This window comes from Pristiophorus japonicus, unplaced genomic scaffold, assembly GCF_044704955.1.
Source record: "Pristiophorus japonicus isolate sPriJap1 unplaced genomic scaffold, sPriJap1.hap1 HAP1_SCAFFOLD_252, whole genome shotgun sequence".
NCBI lineage: Eukaryota > Metazoa > Chordata > Chondrichthyes > Pristiophoridae > Pristiophorus > Pristiophorus japonicus.
Window position 1 is genome coordinate 418,044 of NW_027252252.1, and position 11,838 is coordinate 429,881.

Consider the following 11,838-nt stretch of genomic DNA (forward strand, 5'->3'; position numbering starts at 1 on the left):
CATGTGGCTTTGCTAGGATAGCGGTCTTCCCCATGGTGCAGGACGCTATCGACTGCACCCGCGTGGCTTTGCGGGCTCTGTATGCCAATCCTGAGATCTTCCATAACTGCAAAGGCCACCACTCACTTAATGTGTAGTTGTTGTGCGACCACACCCAGCACATGCTGATGATCAATGCTAGCTATCCCGGCTGCAATCATGATGCCTTCATCCTGTGATAATCTAGTGTGGCAGAAATCTTACAGTCACCATATCAACCAGTGGGTGGCTGCTCGGAGACAAGGGCTATCTGCTCTACACCTGGCTGAAGAATCCCCTCTGCAGCCCCATCACTCATACCCAGCACTCTTACAATCAGAGCCATGCTGCCACCAGGAACATTATCATGCAGACCACTGGGCTGCTGAAGCAATGGTTCTGCTGCCTTGACCACTCGGGAGGAGCCCTCCAGTACTTGCGGGAGCCGGCGTCCCATTTCATGGTGATCTGCTGCATGATTCACAATTTGGCTATCATGAGGGCACAGCAGGGATTGCAGGACCACCTCAGGAGGAGGAGGAGGAGGGAGAGGAGGAGGAGCAAGAAGAAGATAAGGAGGATGAGGAGGAAGGGTGGAGGCGGGCAGCTGTCCGTGAACACCTCAATGAATGGAACACCGGATCCCAATTGCTCACCACATCCCCATTATACCAGCCCTCTGTTTCGGAGCATCATAGCATCCTCCTGGGCACAAAGCTGAAAGGAGAGCCTCCACAAAACAAACATTTCAAACAAACTGAATAAATTTACATTCAATTTACAGTACAGTCCCTTAGTAACTGTCCTTCAGCGCCCTTTCCTGCTCCCACAGTGGCTGCGGCATGGGTGGTGGAAGGCTGCGGAGTTTCCATGGGGAAGACTGCAGATGGCCATGCAGGACACCATCGACCAGCTGTGGACCTAGAAGGCCCAGCTGTAAACTGCACCACCACATCATGGACGGCAGAAGTCTGGGCTGGCTGAATGACAGGCAGCAGCAAGAATAATGTGGCAGTTGTGGAAGTAGGTCAATCTGAAAGAGGACAGCAGGTTCCTGCTCCACAGACCCACTGCTAATCCCCCAGGGCGGCGCCTCAGCATTCTTAGCAATCTATTGGAGTGGTGAAAAGCAAGATATCCATGCATACACCATCAGCAGCTTGTAAGTAGGAAGAGATTCTTGTATAAGGAGTAAGTTGAAACACCTGTTAACTCATCCTTTTTCGGTGTGGAAGCAAGTCATCCTCGTTTTGTGGGACCGCCTATGATGATGATGATGATGGATACATTAACGTCCCAACAGCTCATTGACTGCAGGAGTGGGACCGTGCGGCGCTGCAGAAGACATGTCAAAAAGGCAAAGTCACTGATTCCGTCTCATGTGCTGCTCCGATCAAGAATAGCAAAACACACGAGAAATGCTTCAATAATGGTTACACCTTATCTCCACATTTGCTAAACAGTTGGCTGGTTGGTTTATGAGTATGATTGTAGCTTTGGGATTTTTACTTGAAATTTGCGAGAGTTTATGGGTTCAAATCCCGCATGAGCCCTCAATTTGCTGCAAATTTTGAATTTGCGTCAAACTTTTGCAAAGAAGGACTTGCATTTCTGCAGTGCCTGTCAGGAACTCGTGACGCCCCAAAGGTCTTTACAGCCATGGAGTTACCTTTGAAGTGTTGCCATGTGAGGAAAGATGTGCCCAAATCACCACACACGAACCTCAACTCTTTGCGAAGGAGTTCATAGAATCATAGAAGTTTACAGCACAGAAGGAGGCCATTTCGGTCCATCGTGTCCACGCCAGCCAACAAGAGACTATCCAGCCTAATCCCACTTTCCAGCTCTAGGTCCATAACCCTGCAGGTTACAGCACTTCAGGTGCACATCCAAGCACTTTTTAAATGTGGTGAGGGTTTCTGCCTCTACCACCTTTTCAGGCAGTGAGTTCCAGACCCCCACCACCCTCTGCGTGAAGAAATTTCTTCTCTAAACTTTCTACCAATTACTTTAAATTTGTGCCTCCTGGTTGTTGACCCCTCTGCTAAGGGAAATAGGCCCTTTCTATCCACTATATCTAGGCCCCTCATAATTTTATACAGCTCAATGAGGTCTCCCCTCAGCCTTCTCTGTTCCAGGGAAAACAAACCCAGCCTATCGAATCTGTCCTCATCGATAAGATTCTCCACTCCCGGCAACATCTTCTTAAGTCTCCTCTGTACCCTCTTCAGTGCAATCACGTACTTCCTGTAATACAGCGACGAGAACTGCACGCAGTGCTCCAGCTGTGGCCTAACCAGTGTTTTATACAGTACAAGTATAAATCCCCACCCCATCTCGTGTAATCTATGCCTCGGCTAATAAAGGCAAGCATTCCATATTCCTTCTTAACCACCTTATCTACCTGGCCTGCTACTTTCAGGGATCTGTGGACATGCACTCCCTGGATTCTGTGAGGACCCAGCTGATTGGAAAACAGCAAATATAACGCCCCTATTTAAAAAAGGAGGCAGACAAAAAGCAGGAAACTATAGACCAGTTCGTCTAACATCTGTGGTTGGGAAAAAGCTTTCATGTGTGAGGCGAACGTGGTAACTGCGACACTGCGGAAACATCTCCACTTTCAGCACCAGGTCAGACGGAAATGTTAAGCGAGCAGGTGAACTGCTGAATCCCAGTTTTAAGGAGTTGGTCGTGGTGTCAAACAATGAGTTTCGCTTAATGATTAAAAATAAGAAATGTCAGAAGTTGGATTCAAACCCACACCTCCAGAGAAAACTGCGATCTAATCACAGCACCTTAGACCGCTCGGCGGTGTGTGTGGCCACCTGCAAGTTGATTTTGAACTTTTGTGTCCTGTCACAAAATTAAATGAGGGCAGCAGGCGTATCTCTGCCTGACACCAGGGAAACAATGTGACAGACCTTGGAACAAGGGTCTGGTTATTGCCAAACAGCAAAGAAAATATTAATTCTGAAAGAACAGTGGCCCCAACGTGATTTGAACACGCAACCTTCTGATCTTGAGTCAGACGCGCTACCATTGCGCCATGAGGCCTACACAATGTGTTTGAGATGTTCCTCTATATGAAGCTTTCACAACACAAGGGGCTTTAAAATCCCCGCCCATTCCCACCAGGTGTCAGAAGCAACACTCACCTGCCAGTCACCGTATGTTTTTTTCAACTTTTGTGTTGCGTTCACGGAAAAGCATCATTAATTAACCCGTCACCTTCATTTGCACAATGAAAGAAATGCTAACTGAGGGACAGTCGATACTTCAATCATTTGTCCTGTGCTTTGGGGAGCGGGCAGGGAAGTGGACCTGAGTCCATGATCGCATCGGCCATGATCGTATTAAAAGGCGGAGCAGGCTCAAGGGGCGTATGACCGACTCCTGCTCCTATTTCTTTTGTTCTTATGTTCTTCTGCATGTTAACCCATTTTACACACTGTATTGCCGATGTCACCAGGAATCCGGGGCAACTTATGTCAAATTTAACAGCACCGGTTATTCCTTCCGTGCAGAGAAATTAGAATCAGTAGTGAAGATAAAATCCCACGGTGCTCATTTTCAGATTCAACGCAGTAGGATTTCAAATAAAGTGAAAGAATTTTAGAGTGAAAAGATTTGGAAGTGTTACTTGTATTTGTATCTTTAATTAAACTTTGTGGCATCTGATTCCCGTTCATGCCTCTGCTGAATAAGAAAGGAGGGTTTGACGTTGACCAGACTGCACTGCCCCTGATATTTGTGAGCTCATCCTTTATATTCAGTGGTTTCTCGCCCTTTGATGGGCTGCAGTGTAGCGGATATCACCTTGGCCTCACACGCGAAAGGTCCCCGGTGGATCCGTTTTCTCTCACTCAAAGTTATCTATTTATTGGTTAAATAAAGAGCAATTCAGGAATAAGGGAGCCCTTTTACCAGGTGAATAAATAGCAAATAACGACAGCAAACGCTGGAAATCTCAGCAGGTCAGGCAGCATTTTCCAGGAGACGAAACTCTCCTCCGATTGTTCCCTTATAGCAAGTTTAAACATAATGTTTCTACCCAGAATCAAACCCGGTACTTTTCTCGGATAAAGCAAATATGATAACCACTGCACTACAGAAACCTCTGGCACAGCAGCCCCAACAGAGGGGAGCTGACCAGTGAGCTCCCTTTGTGCTGATCGGGAATGTGTTGGCTCACCTGAAACAACTTCTGTCCAACACTGAAAGCTCTCAATCCTTCTCCTCCGCTGCCTTTACAGAAATGTCACGGATCACCCAGCCATCGTGTTCACTTCCACATCCTCACAGTGGGGCCACAGAGGCTCCTACCGTCTCCCCGCCATCAGCGAACTCGCCCAGTTTACTAAATTAAACCCGGAACACGTGCCCGGCAAAGGACAGGAGAAGCCAGATAGTCTGTAAGCTCGGTCTATCGCAGAAAGTATTGGTATTCATGGTGATTACAGCAATTATTAATCGTCTCAAAGACCTCAATTATTTTTATGCGATGAATTGATCGAGAATTGAAACCAGTTTAGTGCGCCGGATCTTAACCCTGCGACCACCAGGGAACGGTTATGATACATGTAGATATATTTATATATATTTATATATGAACCTGAATATCAACGGCTAGCTACCTAGACCTCATGGTGCAACGGTAGTGCATCTAACTTTGAGTGAGAGAAATTGTTCCACAGTGATACCCATTTCATCTTTTGTTCACTTTTAAACGCTAGAAACTGAGACAGGGGGAATAAATAGAGAAATAAAAGGACAGGGATATCGACAAGAGGAAGAGAGAAGGGGAAAGATACTGTCCCCACCCAGAACTACTGCAGAAACCCCTCTGCTGCGCTCGGGGTGGCCACCCACAGCCTGGATACACTAACGGGAGAACACCAGCGGCAGGTCGGGGCCATAAAAGGAACGCCGAGCGGCCCTGGGAGCAGCTTGGAGGTCCCTGGAGACTACTCCAGGGAGCAGCGCGAGCTGGTGCAGGAGGGCGGCGGCAGCGAAGAGTGACGTCATCAAGGTCCAGGTCGGTGATTGGAGCGTGGGCAGATACAGCAGGAGCGGCGAGATCGGGGCAAAGGAGCAGCGAGAGGGACGTGATCAGGGCCCAGGGGAGGCATGAGTTTGGGGCCAGGGGCCCAGGGTTAGCACGGGCCAGCCCACACTGCGATATGTGTGTGCACTCGGTCCGTGCAGCAGAGCTGGTCGCCTGTCGTCTTGCTTGACCAATGCCACTGGACCAAGACCTCGCACTATCAAGCCCGTGTGATGGCTGGGGTGCAACGGCCACCACACGTTAAAAAAATCCACGCACAGGCATCTTCCACTCTTCGGGATGTAGTTCGGGTCCTTCATTTAACCACCTGTGAACTCATCCTTTTTCGGCGTGGAAGCAAGTCATCCTCGTTTCGAGGGACCGCCTATGATGATGATGATGATGGATACATTAACGTCCCAACAGCTCATTGACTGCAGGAGTGGGATCGTGCGGCGCTTCAGAAGACATGTCGGAAAGGCAAGGTCACTGATTCCGTAACATGTGCTCCTCTGATCAAGAACAGCAACACACACTAAAAATGCTTCAATAATGGTTACATCTTATCTCCACATTTTCTTAGCAGGTGGTTTGTTGGTCTCGGGGTATGATTCTTGCTTCGTGGTTATTACTTGAAATTTGCAGAGAGATCCTGGCTTCAAATCACAGACCAGCCTTGAGTTTGCATCGAACTTTTGCAAAGAAGGACTTGCATTTATGCAGCGTCTGTCAGTAACTCATGACGACCCAAAGCGCTTTCCAGCCATTGAGTTGCCTTTGAAATGTTGTCATGTGAGGAAAGATGTGCCCAAATCACCTCAACTCCTTGCAAACGAGTTCATAGAATCAAAGAAGTTTACAGCACGAAAGGAGGCCATTTCGGTCCATCGTGTCCGCACCGACCAACTCGAGGCTATCCAGCCTAATCCCACTTTCCAGCTCGAGGTCCATAACCCTGCAGGTTACGACACTTCAGGTGCACATCTAAGCACTTTTTAAATGTGGTGAGGGTTTCTGCCTCTACCACCCTTTCAGGCAGTGAGTTCCAGACCCCCACAACCCTCTGTGTGAAGAAATATCTCCTCTAAACTTTTGACCAATTACTTTAAATTTATGCCTCCTTGTTGTTGATCCCTTTGCTAAGGAAAATAGGTCCTTTCTATCCACTATATCTCGGACCCTCATAATTTTATACACCTCAATGAGGTCTCCCCTCAGGCTCTGTTCCATGGAAACCAAATCCAGCCTATCTAATCTGTCCTCATGGCTAAGATTCTCCACTCCCAGCAACATCCTCGTAAATCTCCTCTGCACCATTTTCAGTGCAATCATGTCCTTCCTGTAATATGGCGACCAGAACTGCAAGCAGTACTCCAGCTGTGACCTAACCTGCCCCACCGACCCCATCTCTTGTATTCTGTGCCTCGGTTAATAAAGGCAAGCATTCCATATTTCTTCTCAACCACCTTAGCTACCTGGCCTGCTACTTTCAGTGATCTGTGGACATGCACTCCCTGGATTCTGGGGAGGACCCAGCAGATTGGAAAACTGCAAATGTAATGCCCCTATTTAAAAAAGGAGGCAGACAAAAAGCAGGAAACTACTGACCAGTTAGCCTAACATCTGTGGTTGGGCAAATGTTGGAATCCATTATTAAAGAAGCAGTAGCAGGACATAGAAACATCGAAACATAGAAAATAGGTGCAGGAGTAGGCCATTCGGCCCTTCGAGCCACACCACCATTCAATAAGATCATGGATGATCATTCAGCTCAGTACCCCTTTCCTGCTTTCTCTCCATACCCCTTGATCCCTTTAGCCATAAGGGCCACATCTAACTCCCTCTTGAATATATCTAACAAACTGGCATCAACAACTCTGCGGCAGAGAATTCCACAGGTTAACAACTCTCTGAGTGAAGAAGTTTCTCCTCATCTCAGTCCTAAATGGCTATCCCTTAGACTCCGACCCCTGGTTCTGGACTTCCCCAACATCGGGACCTGACCAGTCCCGTCAGAATTTTATAAGTTTCCATAAGATCCCCTCTCATTCTTCCAAACTCCAGTGATCTCTCGTTCCCTTGATTCCCCGAGACTCCAAAAATCTATCTAACGCAGCCTTGAATATATTCAGAGACTCAGCATCCACAGGCCTGTGGGGCAGAGAATTCCAAAGATTCATATCCCTCTGAGAGAAGAAATTCCTCCTCATCTCTGTCTTAAATGGCCGACCCCTTAACCTGAGACTGTACCCCCTGGTTCTCGACACTCCAGCCCGGGGGAAACAACCTCTCAGCATCTACCCTGTCAATCCCCTTCAGAATATTGTGTGTTTCAATGAGATCACCTCTCATTCTTCGAATCTCCGGAGAGTATCGGCCCATTCCACACAATCTCTCAACTTAAGACAGTCCTCTCATCCCAGGAATCAATCTGGTTAACCTCCGTTGTACCTCCTCCCTGGAAAATATTTCCTTCCTCAAATAAGGAGACCAAAACTGTGCGCAGTACTCCAGGTGTGGTCTCACCAGGTCCCTGTACAATTGTAGCAAGACTTCCTTACTCTTGTACTATGGGCTATATATTAGGTACTATGGGCCGAGTGCCCTGTTTTTTTGCTGATTTGACGGTTGTATAAAAAGTTATTAAAATTTGACAGTTGCTCGGCAAACATATTTATATTTTCTTCAGTGTACTCCTTACTCTTCAAGGGCTAGATTTCCCCCAAGCAGTTTTGTCGGCGCACTGACCTCAAGCGCACCGACTTTGCGCGCTGGAAACGGTGCGGGGAAAAACTCGCCCCATCCTGGCCGCTGTGTGCAGTCCCCGGAGTCCTGGCATGGTGCCGATGGTGAAGTGGGGGGCGGAGCCAAATGCCTGCGCCGAAAACACTGCCGGCATCTTCGCGCATGGGCAGTAGGGAGAGAAAACTTGGCACTCTGCCATTTTTAAACAGTGTCAAACCCGATGAAAAGCACAGCAGCTTCTCAACTTCTCCGGTCGCTCGGCGGGCTCTCCCCCCGTCCCTCCCCGATAAAACGCACAGCTCCAGCAGCTGCAACTACTCCGGTCCACAAGCTCACACTTCTCCGGTGTGTCTTCCCTCCCCGATCCCAGGGATATAGGGACCGAGTGTAATGGAGCCAAGTTTGCTGATGATACAAAGATGGGAAAGTAAATTGTGAAACAGCAAAGAAAATCTCAATTCCGGAAGAACAATATGGAAACGTACAGTGACCCCGACGTGATATAAACACGCAGCCTTCTGATCTGGAGTCAGACACACTACCGTTGCACCACGAGGTCTACAGTGCAGAGTGCCCATGTTTGTATACATGAAGGATCCTGAAACACAGTTTCATTTACCCTGCATTGGTGCAATGAAAGGGCTTTAAAATCCCCGGCCACTCCCACCGTGGGTCAGACAGCATCAGAAGCAGTGCCCACCTGTCACTCACCGTCTCACGCCCGCTTTCATCACCTGCTGCCCGCGGACTGCAGCAAATCCAGTTCATCATCATCATAGGCAGCCCCTCGAAGTGAGGATGACTTGCTTCCACGCCAAAACAGGATGAGTTCACAGGTGTTTCAATGATGGACCTAATATTCCAGGTCCCGAACTGCATGTTGAAGTGTGGAAGATGCCTGTGCGTGGATTTTTTTAACGTGTGGTGGCCGTTGCACCCCAGCCATCACGCGGGATTGACAGAGCGAGGTCTTGGTCCAGTGGCAAGGGTTATCCATGACGACTGGAGACCAGCTCTGCTGCACGGACCCAGTGCCCACACATATCGCAGTGTGGGCTGGACCGTGCTGCCCCTGGACCCCTGGCCCTGAACTCACGCCGCCCCTGGGCCCCGATCACATCCCTCCACAGTCTCTCGCTGCTCCTGCTGTACCTGCCCACGCTCCAATCACCGACCTGGACTTTGATGACGTCACTCTTCGCTGCCGTCGCCCTCCTGCACCAGCTCGCGCTGTACCTTGCCGTGGTACAACACCACGCTGCTATCAGGCCGCCGCTCACCGCTCCTTTTACGGCCCCGACCTGCCGCTGGTGTTCTCACGCAGGTCGGGGCCTCCACGCTGCTCCCAGCAAATCCAGTTACACCCCGTGTCACCGCACAATTCTCAGCTGTGATTGTAAGCTGACTATATTTAAAGCTATCGCAGCGGCTGCAAGCAGTGTTCCCTGGTAGTCTAGTGGTTAGGATTCAGTGCTTTCACTGCTGTGGTCTGGGTTTGATTCCTGGTTAGGGAAAGCATTTTTACAGAGCAAGCTGACAAATATAATCAAGTCTGTGAGATGCTGAATAATTGTTTTAATCATCATTAATCCAGCCACATGTGTTGCACACTGAAGGAAATACAAATATGTTTGCCGAGTGACTGTCGGATTTTAATAACTTTTTATACAAGCGTAGAATTCGCAGAAAAACAGGATATTCAGCCCATAGTACCCAATATTCCGCCCATAGTACAAGAGTAAGGAAGTCTTGCTCCAATTGTACAGGGCCCTGGTGAGACCACACCTGGAGTACTGCGCACAGTTTTGGTCTCCTTTTCTGAAGAAGGATACACTTGCCTTGGAGGTGGTACAACGGAGGTTCACAAGATTGATTCCTGGGATGAGAGGACTGTCCTATGGTGAGAGATTGTGTAGAACATGCCGATACTCTCTGGAGTTTCGAAGAATGAGAGGTGATCTCATTGAAACAGACAATATTCTGAAGGAGATTGACAGAGCAACTGTTGAGAAGCCCGGCTAGCTCAGTCAGTAGAGCATGAGACTCTTAATCTCAGGGTCGTGGGTTCGAGCCCCACGTTGGGTGATTACTTTTCATTAAAATTTATATTGCTTTCGCGGGTAAACATCAGTAATGAACCATGATCTTCTTTTGCACAATGAAAAAAATGCGAACTGAGGGAGAGTTGATAATTTAATCAAATAATGAAAGCAGCACCTCAGACCGCTCGGCCGTCCTTACTGTTAGATGCTCCAGTTACAAGTTATTACTCTGGAAAGTTTCAGACCGGGCGCTTGTTCAGGGCTGCTGGAAGGCCCAGTGACCGTGATAACCTCACCCCCGCGGTATTCCTGAGCCTGTGCTCGGTGTACGGGGAGCTTTGGCCCGGGTCTGAGGTAGCTTGTATCCCAGAGATGGACAATAACCCTCTGAGCTCTGGAACTGGGGAAAAGCGAATAATTAATGAGTTGTGTGTGGATTTCAAATGCAGCTTAGATCTGCTGGTATAAACCGATCGTGTTGTTTCACAGAATGAATGAAATGCTGACAGGGACAGTCAAAACTTCAATTCGTGAACTTTAACAATTCATGAAACTTTAATCCTTGATGAAGTTTTATCCCCGATCTGATTTTACACAATCTGTATTTGAGGAGACTGGTTTTAAATGTGCATTGCTCATGCAACAATGTATCCAAAACAGCTTTTATTTAATTTATTGCAGACAAGTTTTTGTTTGAGAAATAATGTTTCTGCCCAGGCTTGAACCGGGAACTTTTCACGTGTGAGGCAAATGTGATAACCTCCACACGACAGAAATTGCTGTTGAGCTCAGTGCCCAGAGAGAAGTGCTCAGCAACAAGCTGAAATGCTCAATCCCTCTCTCTGCAAAAAGTTCCTTTCACAAACATTTCTCTGACCAGAACGGCACCAAACAACAATGTCCTCCTTTCAAAGTCATTAAACTCCCCAAATTCCGTTTCTGCAATTTTAAGGACAAGGACTGAAAGCGCTTTGCGATCAGAAAATTGCAGGAAACCCCTTGCGGTTAATGACAGGGCTTTTGATGGTTGATTTCTGTACACATCTTGTGTTATGTATTTAACCCTTGACAACCTGTACACATCACCACCAGAGGGCCTACCTGTCGGAGTCCCAAGGGATACTGGGATCCCTTGGGAGCACGGTATGTAAGCAGGCCACCCATGAGGTACCTGTACTCTGGAGTCTTATTAAAGGAGCTAAGGTCACACTTACTCATAGTTCAAAATACTAAGTTTCATTCTTTATTATGAGCATATCAATTGGCGACGAGACAATGAACAACCACGCAAAAATGCAAGGAACAGTTGGTCTCCTGGAGAAGTTCTCAGAAGTGGACGATTGCGAAGCCTTTGTGGAGATACTCGACCAATACTTCGTGGCCAACGAGCTGGAAGGGGACGAGAACGCTGCCAAATGAAGGGCGATCCTCCTAACCGTCTGTGGGGCAGCAACCTATGGCCTCATGAAGAATCTTCTAGCTCTGGTGACACCAACAACTAAATCCTATGAAGAATTGTGTACGCTGGTCTGCGAGCATCGAAATCCTAAAGAAAGCGATCTGATGGCGAGGTATCGGTTCGACAGGTGCCAACGGTCGGAGGGCCAGGAAGTGGCGAGCTATGTCGCCGAATTAAGGCGCCTCGCAGGACATTGCAAATTTGAGGGATTTCGAGAACAAATGCTGAGAGACATTTTCGTGCTTGGCATTGGCCATGAGATAATTCGTCGCAAACTGTTGACTCTCAGAATTTGAGCAAAGCCATAACGATAAGTCAGACAATTTCCACCAGTTCCTTTAAACACAATAATGTAATTTATTTCTCGTGGACTGGATGGAGGACCATGGTCCATGTAAACATTTTTTATCGTTTTCCATGAACTAAATGTTCAGAAAAGTATTGGAGTGGGAACTCACTGGATAACAGCACAGCTGGCAATGTTTGCGGAATATATTCTTGCAGCCAAAACGCACAATGACAACCTG

General features: G+C 47.9%; 2 non-coding genes across 2 annotated transcripts; one reads left to right on the forward strand and one right to left on the reverse strand.

Annotated features, from left to right (window-relative positions):
* Window positions 1-3,003: 3,003 nt before the first annotated feature.
* trnal-caa (transfer RNA leucine (anticodon CAA)) lies at window positions 3,004-3,075 on the reverse strand. The gene has a single exon. It is a non-coding gene; the product is annotated as a tRNA-Leu (tRNA).
* A 6,747-nt stretch (window positions 3,076-9,822) lies between these two features.
* trnak-cuu (transfer RNA lysine (anticodon CUU)) lies at window positions 9,823-9,895 on the forward strand. Its single transcript has one exon. It is a non-coding gene; the product is annotated as a tRNA-Lys (tRNA).
* The last annotated feature ends 1,943 nt before the right edge of the window (window positions 9,896-11,838 follow it).